Genomic DNA, 21019 nt, shown 5'->3' on the forward strand with positions numbered 1-21019 from the left:
GTATTCTGTCAAATGTGTAGCATTTGTTTCGGAATATTGTACCATTACAGTTTAAACAATGTTTTCGTGATATAAGACCAATTTGATCAGAATATTTATTTCGACTGGAGGAATCCGATGGGCTGGCGGAGGCAGAGCGACTGGTTGTTTTAAAGGGCAGGGCCTAGGGCATGGGTTGGCAAATGTGGTTCTTTAAGGCCTGCTGTTTCGTGACGTTGTTTATTAAGGACCCACCGTCTCGTATTCACCACACAGTGCATTTCGGCTCTTGAAATATTGATTTTTTTGTTATCGAATTCTAAAACAAGTGGCTCTGCTTGTTACTTTTTTGGTTTGCCGGCACCTGACCTGGGGGAAGGGAGGAGGTTGTTTTCAGAATGCTCATGAAGGACACAACAACTGTGACTCCATAGAATAGCTTTGAATTAACAGCATAACGGGTCTTTCAGACTTGCTTCAACATGATTCGTTTGTTCATGCCGACATTACCGAGTGATGCGTTGTATACTGTGCTGTTTGCACAGAGGCCCCAACTTGTTGAAATGAAAACGGCTAGGTTGGCACAGTGGGGAGGCACGGGTGACGATTCATCTGTCAGTGATCTCAATCAGTCAAAGCTATGGCACCTGGGTCTGTCCCGTGACCTGTCAGTGAGCCTTCGACGCTTCACGTGGCCTCAAAGTGCAGCTAGCCTGGCGCAAGCGCCGTGGTGACCTCACCTGCACTTAGTGGCGAATGGCTGCTGTTTTTCCTGTTTACGTGTTTACACGTGTGTGCGTTGACATGTTTGTGTGTTTCCACGTGGGGCGAGGGGTAAGTGTAGCGGTTAGCACGCTGCGCTTTGATTCCCGCTCACGGCCAACACCAGTGACGATTACTTGAACCGGTCCTGGGACTCACCTCGGTCGACGCAGCCTCAAATGAGTACCTGGTGCGGTGTGTAAACATCGCCACTGGGGAGACAAAGGCGGCCGGGCGTAGTGTTTTCCACTCACCCCCCCTCCCCTCGTGTGCCGTGCCGGCCTTCATAGGTGCTCGCTAATAGCACTTGCCCCTACAATCTGTTAAGGCTACACGGGGGATCTTTTATCCTTATATTCTTGATTCTTTCTGTAAAGTCACGTAGAAGGGAAACAATAAAATAATAAAAATATAAAAAAAAATCTCACGACGTGTGAAGGTTTTCACACCTGATGATGATTGCTTGTGTTGCAGTCGAAACGTCGTGAGATTTTTTTATATTTTTATTATTTTATTGTTTCCCTTCTACGTGACTTTACCGAAAGAACCAAGAATATGAATCCCTGCAGTCACGAAAGCATTAAATAAAAAAATATATTTGATCTTCGTTTCCACGTTGTGTGCGCGTGTTTACGCGTCGTGGTTACACGGTGCGGAGTTCACGCGCGCACAGATCGCTTCGAAGCAAATTCCGCTGTCAGAGAGGCATCGTCTTCTTTGCGTGTAACGTTACAACATAACTCAGCAGGCAATACGCCAACCTTGTCCATACATCGCTCCCTCCATCTACCGGTTTGAAGTGTGTTTGACATATCCCATCAGCCACACGGACCTTCTGGGGGAGCGCATACTTTCAGCAGAGTTCATTCAATGCGCGTACACAATCAGTGCCGCCGCAGTTTTGAACCGCCAGGCGGCGGTGGGTGCGGTCGTTGCGTTGTGTAATAAATCATTTAAGTTTATTATTATTACACGCTGTTTATTAACGCTGTCTATTGTTGTATCCTCAAATCTTGTAACTCAATTTTTACCCACTTCCCAATGTGGTATCGACTGCAAACTTGGTATGCTTATGTCATACTGATGACAATACTGTATTCTATCATTAAAATAAAATATATATTTTTACAAATTATTTTTTATGTTATTTTTTTGCTTGGGTCTAATTGTCCACGCTAAACTGATGTTGGCTGTAAAGCACCACGGTCCCCTTACGTTGTGGCGAGCTTCGATTCCACTCCCTGGAGTCGTGGAGTTCTTTCAACACTAGTACGGTACATTTTATTAAAGCGTGTTTTTAAAAAAGGTTTTTTTTTTAAACATTACTTTTACAGTGTGGAACGCATCTGTAAAAAGGAGACGTTACTAATGTATTTTGTTTATCACTAACGGCAGACAGCCACAACAGCGCAGTGGCAGGACCCCGGGGAATCTATCGGATTACTCGATTTTGTTTCGGTTAAAAAAAAACCAATAAGTTAATTATTTCTTAGGCGATCCCCAAGTGTGTGTTCACGTATATTCCTATAATTCAGGTGAGCCATCACACAAGCTGTCCATGTCAGCATGAGAGTGGCACGTGCGATTGATCACAAAGACGAATGAATGATGAGACATTCTGCGTTCAACGTTTGGGAAACTCTCGCCTTGTTACAACAACAACGATGATGATGATGACAAATTGTCCTGTGGCCTCATGTGCGGCATTGCATGTGTTCCGCCGCACTCACCTGGTCTGTCAAAGACAAAGTTCCCCGTGTAGCCTTAACACACTTTAGAGGCAAGTGCTACAAGCGAGCACCGATGAAGGCCGGCACGGCACACGAGGGGGTGGGTGTGGCAAGCACCACGCCCGGACGCCTTTGTCTCTCCAGCGACGATGTTTACACACTGCACCAGGAACTCGTTTGAGACTGAGTCGACAGTAACCACAACAACAACTATCAATGACCATCAACAACAACCACCTCAACAGCAACCACCACCAGCAGCACGCGATCAGCAACCACCATCAGCACAAACTACCACAACAGCACTAACAACCACCAGCTATAAACCAAAGCCGCTTTTAATCACCAACAACTGTAATCATTACCAACAACCACTACCAATGTCAACAACCACCACTAACCACAACCATCAATGGTCGCCAACAACAATTACATCTATAACCATCACCACCAACAGATAGCAACCACCGCTACCTATAACGTCAACCACTACCACGAACAATAACAAAACACCAACAACCACCAATAAAACAACTATCAACACAACAACCACCACCATCCACCACCAATAAAACAACCACCATCAACACAACAACCACCACCATATACCACCAATAAAACAACCAACACTTTCAGCCACCACCAATAAAACAACCACATCCAACACAATGACAACCACCAGTCAACACCAACAACCACTACCAATAAAACAACCACCACAAACCGATAACAGTATCTTTCATCAACTACCACCGACTACAGCAACAACCGCCAATACGACCAACATCACGCATGCACCATCATCGCACGCCTATTTAGGGCACCGGTGGGTCTCTAAGGAATTCAAATCACAGCCGAGCACGAGGTGCACGCGGCAGCGTCGCTGGTTGGATGGCTCGCACGAGCACACGGAACACGAGCCACGTGACCCGGAACTGGGAGATCGAGCCACGTGACCCGGAAGTAGAACGGGCCACGTGACTCTGTTACGTCACTGCGTCGTCACGACAACCAACTCGCGCGCTCACGACGACGGATCTCCAGGCTGTGTCCAGGCAGGCCTCAACTCTGGTCCCGTTCGTGGTTGACGTTCGAATTGATTGGAGAGGCAAAACTTAATTGGTGTTAGAACACAACGGGAGGGATACAACAACATTACCTCGTCACCACTGTTGGAGAGAAGTCCCGTTTTGGAAAGAAAAAGCGGTAAGCGACCCTACTTGTACTACTACTACTACACTGGGCTTGTAGTGAGTGACTCGGGGAAAGAGCCTCCTTGATATTACAGACATAATCATAGCACGTAGAGTAATCATAGCACATAGAATAATCATAATAGACTAATCATAGCACCTAGAGTAATCATAGCACATAGAATAATCATAGTAGAGTAATCATAGCATGTAGAGTAATCTATAGCACGCAGCGTAATCATAGTGTATGAATAATAGCAATTAGAGTAATCATAGCACGTACAATAATCATAGCACATTAAATCATTATAGGGCGCAAAGTAATCATAGCACATCATAACACGTAGAATAATCATAGCACGTACAGTATTCATAGCACATAGCGTAATCATAGCACGTAGAATAATCATCGCTGGTTGGGTGGCGCACAGAGAACGGGGGTCACGTGACCCGCGCTTAGGACGACGATCTCGAGGCAGGGCTCACTCTGGTCCCGTTCGTGGTTGACATGCGAACTGATTGGAGAGACAAGCGCGTTGTGACAACGATATACTGTAATTTGAAGGTGCAACGATTATAAGAGGCGTGGCTGCTTTGTCTTGGGTGAGCTGCCTTTGAACAACTGCCAAAGCACCTTATTCGGAGTGTTAAGTCCAGCCAAGCACAATCATGATAGAATGTGGGAAATACAAATGCAAAGTTAAGGGAAAATTATTGCGATAGTCAATAAGATCGTGAAAATTATCGCATCGTATCGTGAAAAATGCTATCCTGGCAACCTTATAATTCATAACTAAAGTCAGAATCTTTCTTTTTACTGGAGGAATCCGATGAGCTATGAAGCTCTCTTCCACAGATGTTCAGCAGGGGCAAAGTACAGGTAAAGCAAACAATCACCCAAATCATACAAATGAAACTAAACCATCCCCATCCTACCAGGCAAAGCCCACGAAGCTATTAACTTATTTTTCAGAAGCGCCATGGCTAGCACAAATGATAGCTCAACAAAGTGGCTCGTCATTTGGACATCGATAGCGGTGGCAACGGGCAGAGAGGCTGGGGAATGTGGAATGTGCGGCACGCCTCACGCCTGCACAGAGGAGTTCAGGGCCATGAGCATGGAAGCACTCTATCTGCTTCTGCTGCTGTTACTGCTGCTGTTACTCCTGCTGCTCTTGCTGCTGCTCCACCTGCTGCTGGTCCTGCTGCTGCTCCGCCTCCTGCTCTTGCTGCTGCTCCACCTGCTGCTGCTGCTCCTGCTCCTGGTGCTGTTCATGCTGCTGCTGCCCCTGCTTCTGCTGTTCCTGCTGCTGCTCATGCTGCTGCTGTTACTGCTGCTGCTTCTGCTGATGCTGTACCTGCTGATGCTGTTCCTGCTGCTGCTTCTGCTGCTACTTCTGCTGTTGCTGCTCCTGCTGCACGGTTTGGCTGCTGCAAGGCCTCTCATTAGGGAGTCGTTCTCCTCACTGAGACATTTCCATTCTAGATTTGAAGCTTTCGTGACTGCAAGGATTCATACTCTTTGGTTTTATTCGGTAAAGTCACGTAGGTAAAACAAATTAAAATAAAATGAAGCTTGCGCTGCCTCCGAAACGTCGTGTTTTTATTGTTTATTTTATTTTAATTTGTTTTACCTACGTGACTTTACCGAATAAAACCAAAGAGTACATTTCCATTCCTCGCCTTGCTGCCAGTGACGGATTTGGTTTAATGGGGGCGTGCACGCTGCTATTGTTTTGAGTGCCCACCCGCTTTCTAAGATTCATCTCCTTCCCTATACTGGTTTAATACCACCACCACCACGGTCCGTTGCCCAATGCCAACGCTCCACTGTTATTTATAACTGGTCGTATTGGTTCTAGTCTTTTTACGTGAACTACGAATCGTAGCGCGAAAACGTAAACACGCCACGTAACTGCATTTGGTGATGTTTTGGCTTTGATGACCAAATTTAGCAATCTTGTTTACCGTAACGCAATCGTTTTACATATTTTATGACCATAAAGTTCTACAGACACTCCTCTACTGAGGAAAATTCGACTTAGAGATACGAACAAACCTGTCTGTGCGTCCAGTTTGCCTGTTCGGACCGAAAGTCGTAAGTTAAACCGCCGCGCAATAGATGTCATTGGTGGCATCGGCAGAACTTGAAGAACCAGTGGCATCTATGTTTATAGGAGATTATACAACTTTTAGAGCTATTCTCTTATTTAGTGTACATGTCATACAAAATGTTCGGAACCGACAGGAGTAAGTTGGACTTACGAACAAATCAACTTACGAACACACCTCTGGATTCTGACTCGTTCGTAAGTAGAGGAGCCCCTGTATTTCCAAAATGGCCCACGTTAATGGGTGCCTGCTTCACTGGCACAACGAGTAAAGGTCGAGTCGCTAAACGTGACCCCTTCTCTCGCTCCCCAGGCCATGGCTCCCCAGCGCTCCTCGTGCCTCGTGACCGCAGTGCTGCCAACGCTGCTGCTACTGCTGCTCGTCGCCCGCCCGTGCGAGCCGTGCTTCAAGTGCACGGAAGCCATCGCGGTGCCCCTGAAAGCGCTGCTGAACAGGATGGAGATCGACAGGCCCTTCATTCGCACGAAGACGTACAAGGGCGTGCAGAATATCATCTCCAAGCTGCTGGGAGAACATTCCAAGCGCTTGATCTGTGAGTCACCCTTTTTACTTTCATTTCATTTTTTTACTCTTTATATTTACCAACTGAGGACCACTGAGCTATATAGTTATTTTTCAGAAGCAACCTGGCTAGCACAAGTGATAGTTCAACACAGTGCCTTATCACGGGGAAATTTATGGCAGCCAAATATTCTAAGCGCGTGATGTTGATTCTAAATGTGGAGGGAAAAACCGGAGGATCCAGAGAAAAATCCACGCGACCACGGGGAGAGCGTCACGTATGCTCCAAATATACAGGTGTCAGGGTTCGGGATTGAACTGACAACCTCCTGCATACCAGGCGAGGGAGTTAACATCTCCTAGCCCCCGCAACGCGCTCGTTTCCTCACCGAGGTGCAGTACGAGGGCAGCCTGTGTCTCGGCACGTCACATCAACTGACAGGCCGAGAGGCATGCGGTGCAAAGAGTAAATATATCATCAGTTTAACACGTAGGAGGCCTTTGCGACCAATATCATCCATAGTAGAGGTTATTGGGTTAGATCGTGTGAATATAAATGTGTCGTTAAACTCGCCACCACCTGACAGCCAATTATCAAGGTTTGTCAATGTTGTGGGTTTACTCTCCAACACACCGGTGTGCTATACTAGTCACGAATTGGCCACGTTCTGTTTACGTGACAAACCTTTACTAATTGGCTGTATCGGGTGGTGGCGGGTTGAACGACGTATTTATATTTACGTGATATACCCCAAAACCTCTATTATGAGTATATATATACACACACACGTGTCTGAGATGTGTCTGCAATAGAGCTGTAAGACACGTATCTGAGAGATGATGGAAATGTATGCTCGAGATAGTGGATGTGTTAAAAATGTAATTTAGTCCAGATCTGTTTAGTGCAATGCATGTGTTAGACAGAAGAGGAATGTAAGATGTATTCAAATGAGCTGGACGTGAAACAGAATAGAGATGAGAGGTATTCAGAAGACATTGGAGGATGAAGATGCGTTTCAGAATATATGCAATGCCCACCGCAACAATCAGGGACGACTCAAAGACTTATCTTTCAACTCGACGCGGCTTTCGTGACAACTCCACAACGATTCGTGAATGAGTGGCGTGCATCACCACCATCACTGTGGAGCCTAACACTGAACATTAAACTCCGCACACACCGCCCAGTCACTGCCACCAACTCTCCTCTCCGTCCACGTGGCCTCTCGGCCGTGTGGCTGTCCCCCTGCCCTCCCCCTTCGCCCCAGGAGGCCTCCCCTGTAAACGCCGCCCGCCGCTCGGGCGGCTCATGCAGGAGGTCGGGGGTTCGATCCCGACTCTAACGTCTGCTGTATATTTGGAGTTTGCGTCTCTCTCTCTCGCTCCCTGTGGCCGCGTGGATTTTTCTCTTTTTACCTCCACATTGAGAAACGTGCTTCCGAGTATTTGGCTGAGAGAAGTGTCCACGCGATAAGTACACTCCGTTGAGCTATCACTTGTGGCCAGGTCGAGTGACCTCGTCCCTCCCCTGCTATGTCCTGCATACAGAATCGGAATATTTATTTATACTGGAGGAATCCGATGAGCTATGAAGCTCTTTTTCACAGATGCACAGTCACCGTGCCCCTACTCCTGCCCTCTGCTGGCTCCACACCCCGGTCTCTTAGGTGTTCCATGCGCCGACTCGCTTGGGTGATTACATTTATATATTATGAGAAAATTTGGAGAGATGTTAATTTCGAAGAGAAGAGAGATACAGTCATCAAGAGAGTTATAAGATTATTTACATTTGTAGCGAGGTATGAAAGAACGATAGGAATTAGAGGCAGTACCGTATTTTCCCGCATCTCACCCGCGGGGTATACCACTTTTTACAAACAAAACAAGACCCTGCGGGGTATATGGAGGTTTGGGCTATCTGAAATTTGTTTTACACAAAACGTTATTTTTGCGGGTTATATGCGTATGTGGGCTATATGCGGGAAAATACGATCATTAGAGAAATATAAGACGTAGGTGAGAGGCATTCAATATAAATGCACAGAGGTATAATTACGATGCATTCGTCCTTTGTCTCTTTGCATGTGATTGTCTCATCCGGCGTACATCATGCGTCTCTATCTCTGTGCCTGTATGTACACTTATCTGCGTGTATCCATGTCTCTCTCTCTCTGTGTCTCTATGAGCCCATCTGTTTGTGTGTCTCTCTATAACTGTCTCTCTGTGAGAGTCTGTGTGTGTGTGTCTGTATCTCCATGTCTCACTCTCTCTCTCTGTGTCTCTATGAGCCCATCTGTTTGTGTGTCTCTCTATAACTGTCTCTCTGTGAGTGTCTGTGTGTGTGTGTCTGTATTTCCATGTCTCTCTCTCTGTGTCTTTATGAGCTCATCTGTTTGTGTGTCTTTATAACTGTCTCTCTGTCAGTCGCTGTGAGTGTCTGTCTCTCCATGTCTTTCTGTAACTGTCTCTCTGTGAGTCTCTTGTCTTTCTGTCTCCGTGTCTCTCTGTGTCTCTATGAGCCCGTCATTCTGTTTCTCTATAACTGTCTCTCTGTGAGTTCACGCTCTTTGTCGGCGCGTCTGTGTTGTTCACCGTCTTGTGGATTTGGAAAAGGCTGGCCGTGTTAGCTGGAACGCTCTGTGTCCGTGCGTGCGTGTTGTTCACCGTCTTGTAGATTTGTACGAGCAGGTGGAGCAAACCATGGGCTCCAAGTTTGTGGAGATGAACAACAGAATTGGAGACGGTACGTGCGTTCGGACTCGAGGGGCATGTCAGCGGGCTGACTCGCACGCTCTCGGCAGAAGTCGTTTCAGCAGCCTAGCTCAAGAGAACGCAAACAAACCGATACTTTGCTCCACAGTTTTCCAGGATTTTTGGAGAGAAAACAAATCCAACACCTGAATATGTTGTCTAACAAATGAGCAGCGTGATGCCACGGTGTAATGGTTTGTACACTATATAACTTGCAATCTCATGGTCCCCTGTTAACTCCCTCGCTTGGTATGAAGGAGGTTGTGGGTTCGATCCTGACCCTAACGACTGTATATAATGGTCGCGAAAGCCTACGTGTATATTTGGAGTTCGCATGTCTCTCTCTCTCTCCGGGTCCTCCGGTTTTTCCCTCCATATTTAGAGACATGCGTTGAGAGTATTTGGCTGCTATACATTTCCACTTGGTAAGCTGCTTCGTTGAGCTATCATTTGTGGCCAGGTCGCTTTTGAAAAATAGTTATTTAGCTCAGTGGGCCTTACCTGGTAAAAAATAGTAAAATAAAAAATATCGTTCTCCGTCATGGCAGTTGAAACATCCGTGCATGTTTCTGAAATATATACCTTGCAATTTGCATTTTCATATTCATGAGCATCTAAATTCAACCAGGCTGTTGTTAGCCAAACGCAGCACCGCAAAAATCCATCGTTGTACTGATCTCCTATGCTCCAATGTCCAGCCCCCACCACTGACTCCAACCCACAACGACCAGCATGGTGAAATAACCGCCATGACGAGTACGGCATAGGGAAACCCTCATCCATCAGTGGATTGAGACAAAAAAAGCGATCTACGTGTAGCAATGCAAGAGCATATGAAGACAGTGCACCGAACAAAGGGGTATAATGTGTGTGTGCTAGTGGGTGTATTGACCATTGGCACAGCAGGGAGTACAGCTGGTGCATCTACCAGTCGTCTCAGTCAGCCAGCCCATGGCACCTGGGTCTGTCCCGAGACCTCTTGTCGGCGAGCCTTCGACACTTCACGTGGCCTCAGTGCACCTGGCCTGGCACAGGCGCCCTGGTGACGTCACCGTCACTTAGTGACGAATGGCAGGTGTTGCTATCGGTGTTGCCCATTGTGTGGGGAGCGGTAGCGTAGCGGATAGCGCACTGCGCTACGAACCCGGCGACCAGAGTTTGATCTAGCTCACAGCCAACACCAGTGGCAGTTATCTGAACTGGTCCTGGGTCTCCCCTAGGTCGACTCAGCCTCAGATGAGTCGACCTTGGGTGTGTAAACATCGCCACTGGGAAGACAAAGGTGGTCGGGCGTGGTGCCGGCGACACACCATTTGATGTGCCGTGCCGGTCTTCATAGGTGCTACTCGCTAACAGCGCTTGCCCGAACAGTCTGTTAAGGCTATGCGGGGGATCTTTGTTGCCCATTGTCAGATTGATTTGAATATCCAAAAACGGCCCTAGCTATATGTTGGATGATCTTACTCTTTTTTTGACACTTTTAGTTGATAAATACGTAAGTGGAAATGAAATGTTTGTGTCATTTACGGGCCTGTAAAAGAAACCTGCATCGTGTGACGTCACTTTTGTAAGCACAAAGGTACTACGTAATTACCTCAAATCAATGATCTGAAAGTAAAAGAAAGATCGTCAATTTGGTTTACAAATCCTAACATCGACAACGTTGAACTCTGAAATATACAGGCCTACTGTATTTGTGTGAGAGAAGAGACGGTCAGCCGTGAGTGTTGCTACTCACGCTAAAGACTGAAAATTGCACGCATGTAGTGGGTGTTGTGACAGTTAACTTGAACGAAAAGTTTGACTACATGAAAGTAATCAGGGCCTAGATTCCTACGAATTAAAACAGCATTCAAAGTAATGACGCCGAACATCGTGGATAGCAAATCGGTTGATTTAATACAAATACAGTAATCCCATTAATACATTTGAATACCTCCCCACCCTCCATGACAATGTGGAACGATTCAATGACACAATTGGTGGCGAGATGTTAACTACCTCGCCGGGTATACAGGAGGTGGAGGGTTCGATCCCGACCCGAATGCTTTTATATTTGGAGTTTGCATGTCTCTTCCTGCGGTCGTGTGGATTTTCTCCAGGTCCTCCAGTTTTCCCCTTCACATTTAGTATCAACATCACGCGTTTAGAGTATTCGGCTGCTATAAATGTCCACGTGAGACGCCACTTAATTGGGCCATCACTTGTGGTCAGGTCGCTTCTGAAAAAGAGCGACATAGCTCGGTGGGCTTTACCTGGTGAAATAAAACATAGTTTTAGTAGTTTAGTTTAGCATTACAGCAAGACCTGAGTTTGATTCCCAACATGTGCACCTCTCTGCGTGCAGTTTGTTCTACGCCTGTTCTGCATGGGTTTCTGCCCAGGTCCCTAATGTCCTCCCATAGCAACAACAAAACAATACAGTATTACTGGTATTGGCCAAACACCCGAATGCTGATCAGTTATCTGCAAAATAAACAATTTGGATTTCTCAAAGCAAGATCACCCTCTTCCGCAAAGATGTGGCATAACTCTCCGAAAAAGTCTTGACATTGTTGAGGGTTTCCTGGCCCAACGAGAATAATGATTATCAAATATTTATTAAATATTTATTTGATAATTGCAGTAATGTTTGTGGCAACTCGTGGTTTCAAGAGTCACGTGAACCCGTGACTCAATGTAAATCAAAAGGGATACACCATGGGCTCATACACGAGTGATTCGTTGCACGTATCGTGAGCTTAAGACTCAACGGTTAATCATTCCACCCCTGGTATCTAAACACGTGATGTCTGTTGGTCGCACCTTCAATGCTGTCTCGGTTTGTTTATGATGTGCGCTTCGTACAACTCCGTATCAGCATAAACACAAACACTGCCGTTTTTTTACGTGCTTGATCACTCCTGCCTTGTTGACTATGTATTGGTTTTGTCATTCACAGTTTCCGGTCAGCTGAGTGAAAAACACTATGCCAGTAAGTGTGGGGAAAAACAATGTGCCTGACTGTGGGAAATTTAGTTTTGATTTGTTTTGAGAGATCCGACTGGTTGCTTTTTGCTATGCTTGGGAATATTTCATCTCTCAGTGCGCCGTAGACTCTTGTAATATTTTCACAAAAACTATTTCAAAAGATAACCCCCAAAAGAAAACTAACCACCCAGCTGTTATCAATACCAAAACTCAGAATTATATCATTCTGGAGCAAAACTGGAAAATAAATATATATTAAATTTTTACTTAATAAAGGTACAATATTTTGGGTAGACATTTCAATATGTCTACCCAAAATATTGTGTGTGCCTCAAAAAGCACAATAGTGGTATAATTGGTTATGAAATTCTCGTAATCCAAGAAATTAGCCTGCCGATGGTGGCCATACATTGCTGTATTCCAGCACTGTGGAGGCAGCGAGGGTTGGTGGACCGCACACAGATGTTACAGAACTCCCTGACTGTGGGCGTCGAGGTGCTGCTATACCCTGGCTTGCCAGGAGAAGGCGCGACAAGAAAAACATGGACTCCACCTTTTCCATCTGTACATTGCATGTGTTGTTAAGCCAACACCATCTGACACAGACAATTAGTAAGGTTTGTCACGTAAACAAAACGTGCCAATTAGTTACTACTTCAGCACACCGGTGTGTTGGAGAGTAAAGGCACAACATTTACAATTTGAGTACGACGTTTCGCTTGTAATTACAACCAGCTTAATCGGGCGATTAATATTTACGTGATTTAACCACAAAAAAACACGTTTATTATTAATAATTTTCATTAATGCAACAGGATTTGTATGATGAGCCAAATAATGCTGGCAGATCTACAGGATGGCCCAATAGTTAATTTCCCGAAATATAAATACGGAATTAATTTCTCACTTAACTAATTTAGACCACCTTGTACAATAATGTTCATTATTTACCTAAGAAATCCTGACTGAGTCTCAAAACTCCTTGAGGATGTTTTGGCGATGTTAATTTTTTCACAAATGAGAGTTTGGGATTCATGTGAGAGGACACCAGGGAACTCTACAGCCTGTGATCAGGAGCGAGAAACACACACCTGCCTGGTTCGGAAGGTGTTCTGCAAAATATTTTGAAGGGATGATTGAATGATGTAACAAAATCAATGATTTACAGGGCCAGATTAAGGTTCTTGTAGGCCCTGGGCACTTCTGTTTCGTAGGCCTTCAGTGACAACTTTCTACAGTTGCTACTGCTGCTGCCCCATGTTACTGCTACCGCCGCTGTCACTCCGCTTGTTTCACACGGTACTTCGTCCAGGTGCTGTACAGACGTCATTACTGATACACGTATTATTTAGGATGTGCCCTAAATTGATGGGAGCGTGCTGCGCGCCACAGATAACATTGACGTGACTTTGCTTCTTTGTACACTGTGCCTATCCTTGCTATACAAATAGATCTATTCAAGAAGATTTCCTGGTTACATTTTATTTCTTATCATACATACAAACAAAAAACGTGGTAAAAATGTGTCTTCGTAAGCACTTTAGTTTTTGTAGGCCCTTAAGTATGTGTAGGCACTGGGCACAGTGCCTACTGTACCCACTGTACCGATTGGATAATATGGCCCTGATGATTTATCGTCGAGACACGAATAAGCAAATTGTAACAGGTTGCATGTAACTATAAAGACATTGCTGGCATCCTTTTAATGGCTTGCAATATTTATGACGTTTTGGAAACTGTCGTGATGAATGCAAATGTGGGCCACCTTCACAGAAGTGTGACCAGTTCCTGGAGCTGAAAGCTGTCATCTGTAAAAAAATAAATGCAAGTACAATGGACAGACATGTACAGGGGCAATCATGAAGCAATATTTTAAAAGTCTTTGCACTATACAGTAATACCTTGGATTGCGAGCATGATTCGTTCCGGAAACGTGCTCGTAATCCAAAGCACTCGTATATCAAAGCGAATTTCCCCATAGGAAATAATGGAAACTCCGATGATTCGTTCCACAACCCTAAAAATATCCACGTAAAAATTATTAATGCAAAATACCTTTTTATATTTTTCTTATTTAAATTTAATATAAAGTAATCAAATGTATTAATTTAATTTAATCGTGGCTGGTGTGAGGGAGACGAGAGAGAGGAGGAGGAGGGTTATTGTGTAGGACGACTTTCACTGTCACTAACAGAATCACTGGCATCTGTTGGCTCACTGGAATCTTTTTATTTTTGTGCGACTTTAACAAGAAACCTATCCAATGACACTTGCTTTTGCCTCCTTTTGAGGATTTCATGGGGGACATTGTTGCAGTACAGTTACTAAAGAACAGTCACTACACTTGGACAAACAAAACAAAAATGCTTTACGCACACACACGTGGTCACAACACTATACTGTAGTAAACACTATAGTACTGTAGTAAACAGTATACACGTGGTCACAACACTATAGTACTGTAGTAAACAGTATACACGTGGTCACAACACTATAGTACTGTAGTAAACAGTATACACGTGGTCACAACACTATAGTACTGTAATAAACAGTATACACGTGGTCACAACACTATAGTACTGTAGTAAACAGTATAAACGTGGTCACAACAATATATAGTACTGTAGTAAACAGTATACACGTGGTCACAACACTATAGTACTGTAGTAAACATTATACACGTGATCACAACACTATAGTACTGTAGTAAACATTACACACGTGGTCACAACACTATAGTACTGTAGTAAACAGTATACACGTGGTCACAACACTATAGTACTATAGTAAGCAGTATACACGTGGTCACAACACTATAGTACTGTAGTAAACAGTATACACGTGGTCACAACACTATAGTACTGTAGTAAACAGTATACACGTGGTCACAACTCTATAGTACTGTAGTAAACATTATACACGTGGTCACAACACTATAGTACTATAGTAAACAGTATACGCTCGCACGCATGTTGACTATACGAGTGAGACACGCCGACTGAGACCGAGCATGGGAGATGATTACCCACAATCCCGCAGCGAGACAGAGAGAAGAACCATCGGCTCAGTTGTGATCACGTGACGCTCGGCAGACAAAGCGTACACGTACACGTACACTACTCGTATTGCAAGACCTCGTTTATCAAATTAATATTTATTTAAAGTTTTTGCTCGTCTTGCAAAACACTCGCAGACCAAGTGACTCTCAATCCAAGGTTTTACTGTATTTACAAATTGTTCACTCGTTTTTTTCTCTCTCTCTCACATGGCAGTCTACTGGAGAGAACTCGTCAAGTTATGGAAGGATTTTCAGGAAGCTTTGAAGAGTAAGTCCTGCCCATTGCACCCTCACACCCAGCGAGACGCAAACATCAATCGTTGTCTTCCTCCTCCTCCCTCCTGCTCACATGAGCAATGTTGAGAATACCGGTGTCTAACACGTTACCGTGGTGGGGACGAGACTAACCATAGTACGGCATTGTTGATGCTTCACGAACCTGCATCAAGCTAACACCTGTCCCCTCCCACTTGCTCTTGTGCGCGGTACAGATTTGTAACTTTAACTCTTAATGTGTCCATCCATAAGAGGTTTTCGTTTGGTATAGGATCACTATTATTAATACAGCAGTATAATTAGCTGTCGCCTGATGAGGCTAGTTGTAATTACCGGCGAAACGTCGTACTCGAATTGTAGATGTTGTGGGTTTACTCTTCAACACACCGGTTATTGCTGAACTAGTAACTGACACGTTTGTTTACGTGGCAAACCTTACTAATTAGCTGTGTTGGGTGGTGATGGTGGTGGGAGTAACGACACATTTATATTCACACGATCTAACCCAGAAAACCTCTTATGTATATTGGTCGCGAAAGCCCACATATTAAACTTAATGTATCCATGCTCGCTTCCTTGTGACCCTAATGCAAGTTTGTCAAATCTTTCTTCCTCTGTCCACCGAGCGGTAGGCATGGGGACACACCATAATCAGTCGATCAGCACGTCCAATACGGTGTGGCAAAGTGTGGATATTCCTGTCTCTGGCCACCATGGAAGAGTAGGCCAAATACTCTGTAGACGGAATCTCTGTACCTCGAGTGGAGTCCCTTTAGCCAGCAGTGGCATGAGCAGGACACTTTCACCCTTACCTGGTTACACTCCCTGCTGTGTGTGGTGGTGATGTATGGGATTTGTGACTGTTGTTAAGCAACTAATGCGAATATAATTTAACTAACCGTTACGTTTTGCCCTTTCCTTTTTGTTTTTCAGCTTCGAAGGAACCGTCATGCCCTGTCTGTGGTAAGATTGTGTACACCTGTATATATGTTGAGGCGTAAATGACGACTCGGAGGCAGATCTTCATGTAGGGGCTTGCGCCAGTTGTTTTATTAAGGACTTTTCTTCATTCACGACTCCGTGTACTGCACGCTCACTTATCGCTCCCCCAGGGGAAGGGTACTGGGGATTCCCTAGCATCCGCAGGCTACGCTAGCCTGGTGCCAATTTCCCCCTACCCTGGGTCCCAACTTCCAACTTCACACGTTCCTGGCTCCCCGCAACGACCACGAACACGTCACGGGTCCCAACCTAAATATCCCAGGGGGACATGTCACTGTCCCGCCCCCTGTCCATGACGTCACCATACGTGTACCGGAGGGCGTGCGTGACATGACGTCACTAACTACTACTCTACATATATGTAGGCGATTCTGTAAGACGGTATGGGTGCCGTGACTGCGTCTTTATCACCTTATCACATGAGACAGTATGCATACGTGTGTGCGCATGTGTGTGTGTGTCAGGGGAGCGGTAGCTTAGCGGTTAGCGCACTGCGCTGCGAACCTGGCGACCCGAGTTCGATTCTCGCTCACGGCCAACACCAGTGATGATGATCTGAACCAGTCCTTGGCCTCCTCTAGGTCGACTCCCCCTTGTGTGCCGTGCCGGCCTTCATAGGTGCTCGAACTTTGTATTTGTGTATGTGCGTGCGCGCATGTGTGCATGTGCCCGTGTGCGTGGACAATTTATGAGGCCAAAAAGGTCCGAGCGTTATTCCGGAAATGTGAGCGAGCGCTACCGACTGTCGGCTTCAGCATCACGCTCGTTCAAGCACGTCAACGACGACGTCACCATGCGCTTGATAATGGCGCTTGCCCAACATTCTAACATTGTCATGACAAATGTTTGCCTTTGAATGCAACACTTTCCCCCCGGCTTTTATCCGGAAAACCTGCACCAACTTCACATGTACAGGCTAAACCTGCTGACAATTGACCAAATACAGTTGATCTTCGATTATCTGGCAGCTTCCCACATTATCCGGCAGTCCCAGGCCGATTTGGCAAAACCCCTCCAGAGGAACCGTTTGGCGTGACAAAAAAGGTAGCTATGCTTGATTTCATTGTGAAATATCATATACGGTACATTATACACTACATACATACAATTTAAACAATGAAAATGCTTCATGTGTATTCTCCAGTCTTCGAGATTAGAGTGGTAAGTACGGTACAGTAAATAGTCACTTTTTTTTATTAGGATTTTTACTTTAGAGTAGGATATTTATGCAAATGTTATGTAGTAAACAAATTTAAAACGCAAAAGCACATGCACAACACCGAAAAACACAGCGTGCAAAAAATAAGCAATTTTAAATAGTGATTTGATTATCCGGCGTTTTTGAAAACCCAGCGCCCCCTGCCCCCCGAAGCCACCGGATAATCGATGATCTACTGTAATATTCTAACTGAATAATATAATGAAGGATTACCTGAAAGTAAAGCCCAATTTTAACGAAGTCGTGGCGTGACGGCAGCACAGCAACGTATCGAGGAGTCAACTCGTGTTGAGCTCTTGAGTGTTCTCAACTCACGTGCAGGCACAGTCTCCAAGTGCGCTTGTTTCCTGCCAAACAGTCTTGCGTGGAATTGGCCAAACATCTAAATGTAGGGCCCTGCTCAACAACAGTTTTGTTTTTAGTCTTATCCTGAACGTAACAGACTGCTTGGAGTCAGTCTAGTTCGTTGTCCTTCTTCCTGCACCTCCCGATTAGCACGGTTGGCTATGTACGGTGCGAAAGCAGTTCAACATGCGTACAAATTGGTTTCAAATTTTTATCTCTATTTGAGAAAAAAAAGCTCATGAAGTCAATCAAAAAGGTGATAAATGGAACTTCGTAGCGTTTACATTTGCCCCTACTGAAAATGCACGTGACATCTGGTTCCATCACGTGAACTTTCGTGACCCCAATCTTCCCTGCAATCTGCAGACATCAACAGCCTTTTAACTCCGTCCATGTGTTTTTTTTGTCCGCAGAACCCACGTATGTATCTGCCCTGCGCTGCGAATCCTGCCAGAAAGAGAATAAGGAAGTCTGCCTGTCTTATTGTGAACGTACGTCATCCTGGAGTTATAACGTCAGGAATGCCTCACTGCGTGCAATTTATATCACTCCTAAAATATGACTCTCGTAAAATCTGTCGCGTTGTCTTTGCAATCCAAGTACGATGAATCGAAGTATTCATTTTATTCATTAACATCGATGCATCGTTCCATGCATGTGCAATGCCTTGAGATGCTCAATTTGCATAACTAGGCAGGGGTAGAGCAACAAGCAGAAACATTGTAGGAACACATTCTTGGTTCATATTCTTGGTTCTTTCGGTAAAGTCACGTTGAAGGGAAACAATAAAATAATAAATATATAAATAAAAAATTTCTTGGTTCTTTCGGTAAAGTCACGTAGAAGGGGAAAAAATATTTATTTATTTTATTTTTCCCTTCTACGTGACTTTACCGAAAGAACCAAGAATATGAATCCCTGCAGTCACGAAAGCTTCAAATCAAAATTGTAGGAACAATGAATTTCGCTCGCACTGTGGTGACGTCAGCGCAGTAACATTTAAAACAAAAAAGTGTCACCATGTCATTACTAAGTCTCCATATCAAGCCGAGTAAAAAAGACAATACACTTTACGGGCACTTCGTTGTCTTCTGAATTGTTTTCCTGGTGCACTCTGGGCATTATTGTCAGGAGGCAGAGAAACCCTTCAAAAATGTCACAGCAGAGCAACCTCACGAGTGTGAGAATGGCCAAAAAAGATTTGCTCACAACTTCTGCATGGAGCCCTTCAAGCAGCGCTGTCCAGAGTGCTGCTGCCGGCTCGTATCACCCGACGCTTCTGCCTTCTTAAACATTGCTGATGTTTGTGTTTAGTTTGTTGTCCTTCCCCCCCCCGCCCGCCGCACCTCCGATTAGCACGGTGGCTACGTTACGGTGTGAAAGAAGTTCAACGTAGATACAGCCATTGCACATTGCTGCCAGGGATACGTCTAAATTCACTCTGCTAGGTTTTTACAAAAAGCAATGATGTAAAAATGTTCGAGGATTTTTTAAAAAGTGTCTAAACGTCACTAACTCACCTGCGCGTGTATGCATGTATGTGTTACAGGAAGTGGGGAGCGGTAGTGTAGCGGTTAGCGCGCTGCGCTATGAACCCGGCGACCCGAGTTCTATTCCCGCTCACGGCCAAAACCTGTGACGATTATCTGAACCGGTCCCGGGCCTCCTCTAGATCGACTCAGCCTCAAATAAGTACCTGGTGCGGTGTGTAAACATTGCCACTAGGGAGACGAAGGCGGTCGGGCGTGGTGCTGGCCACCCACCCCCTCGTGTACCGTTACCGGCCTTCATAGGTGCTCGCTAATAGCACTTGCCCCGACAGTCTGTTATGGCTACACGGGGGACCTTTATCTTTGTCTTTGTGTTACAGGAACTATTTTGGAAAAGCAACGGCGAGCACCTTTGGAGGTTCTGGACGACGTCGATCCCGACGTCATCCCAGAGCCAGACTACGACCCTGAGTTTGAGCCCACGAAGACCAGCGTGATTGCACTGATCGTGATCGTGCCAGCCATGCTATGCTTAATCGTCTTCTGCATCGGTGAGCCTTTAGCTTGTTCCTTCAGATAGCAGAGCCGTTTTTAACAACAAGTAGAGTCCTCTGCAGATCATCGTGGGAGATGTGTGTATGTTGAATTTCTTTCACACATTTCCGTAGCCAACAGTGCTAATCGGAGGGGCAGAGTTAAGGACAGCAAACTAAACACAACAACGAGCAGTTTCTTGAAGAAATTAGTTTTCAATCTCTTAAGATCTAGAGAGACACAGAGACACGTTTACAAACACTTTGAGAGACACGAAGGATACAGACAGCTATAGACACGGACAGTGTCAGACACGTACAAAGATACACGCGGAAAGATGCAGGCAGAAATTGACCCGGAGAAAACCCACACATGCACAAATAGATAACTACAGATACTTACATGCATGTGCATTTAGTGGCTCACACTAACCCGTTTACTCCCTTGTCCCCTTTTATGTTCAGTAATGTGCTTCACGCGAAATAAAAAATCAACATCTGCCCCCGACATGGAAAAGGGATTGGACGCTGCGGAAGAGCAGAAACGACAGAAGCCCGATGTGAAGATGCCTGGGCATCCAACGAAGCCTGCCCGGGAAAATCAAACCAAAAAAGCCGGCGCACACAAATCATCCCGCAATGGACCAAAGAAAGAAAGGCCACGCAAATGAAAGAGCGGGCAGTCCCCCGACTTACGAACGGGTTCCTTATTCCTGAGGCCTGTTCAAAAGTCAAACTGTTTGGGTTCACAAAGAAAGACAGATACACACATGCACGCACATGCACTTTCACACACACACACATATGCTGGAGTTTGCAGGGATTGTGTGGTGCCACGGCCTCGAAGCCACTCTGCAAACTCCGCGACCACACACTGAATACACACACACACAGCGCACACACGTAGTGTCCTGGCGTGGGATTGCTTGGCACAACGGGTTTTAATCCGAAGGGTTCCTATGAGGAAAGTCCCACGGTTTCCCGGTGCCAGGGGATTGGCTGACCCTCGCAGGACAAGTTACATCGCGGTGCCCCTGAGTTGGCTTAATAGTGTATGGGCGCAAAAAGATTACCGGG

This window comes from Petromyzon marinus, chromosome 5 (genome assembly GCF_048934315.1).
Source record: "Petromyzon marinus isolate PM22_M1 ecotype Great Lakes invasive population chromosome 5, UKy_Petmar_22M1.pri1.0, whole genome shotgun sequence".
NCBI classification, from domain to species: Eukaryota; Metazoa; Chordata; class Hyperoartia; order Petromyzontiformes; family Petromyzontidae; genus Petromyzon; species Petromyzon marinus.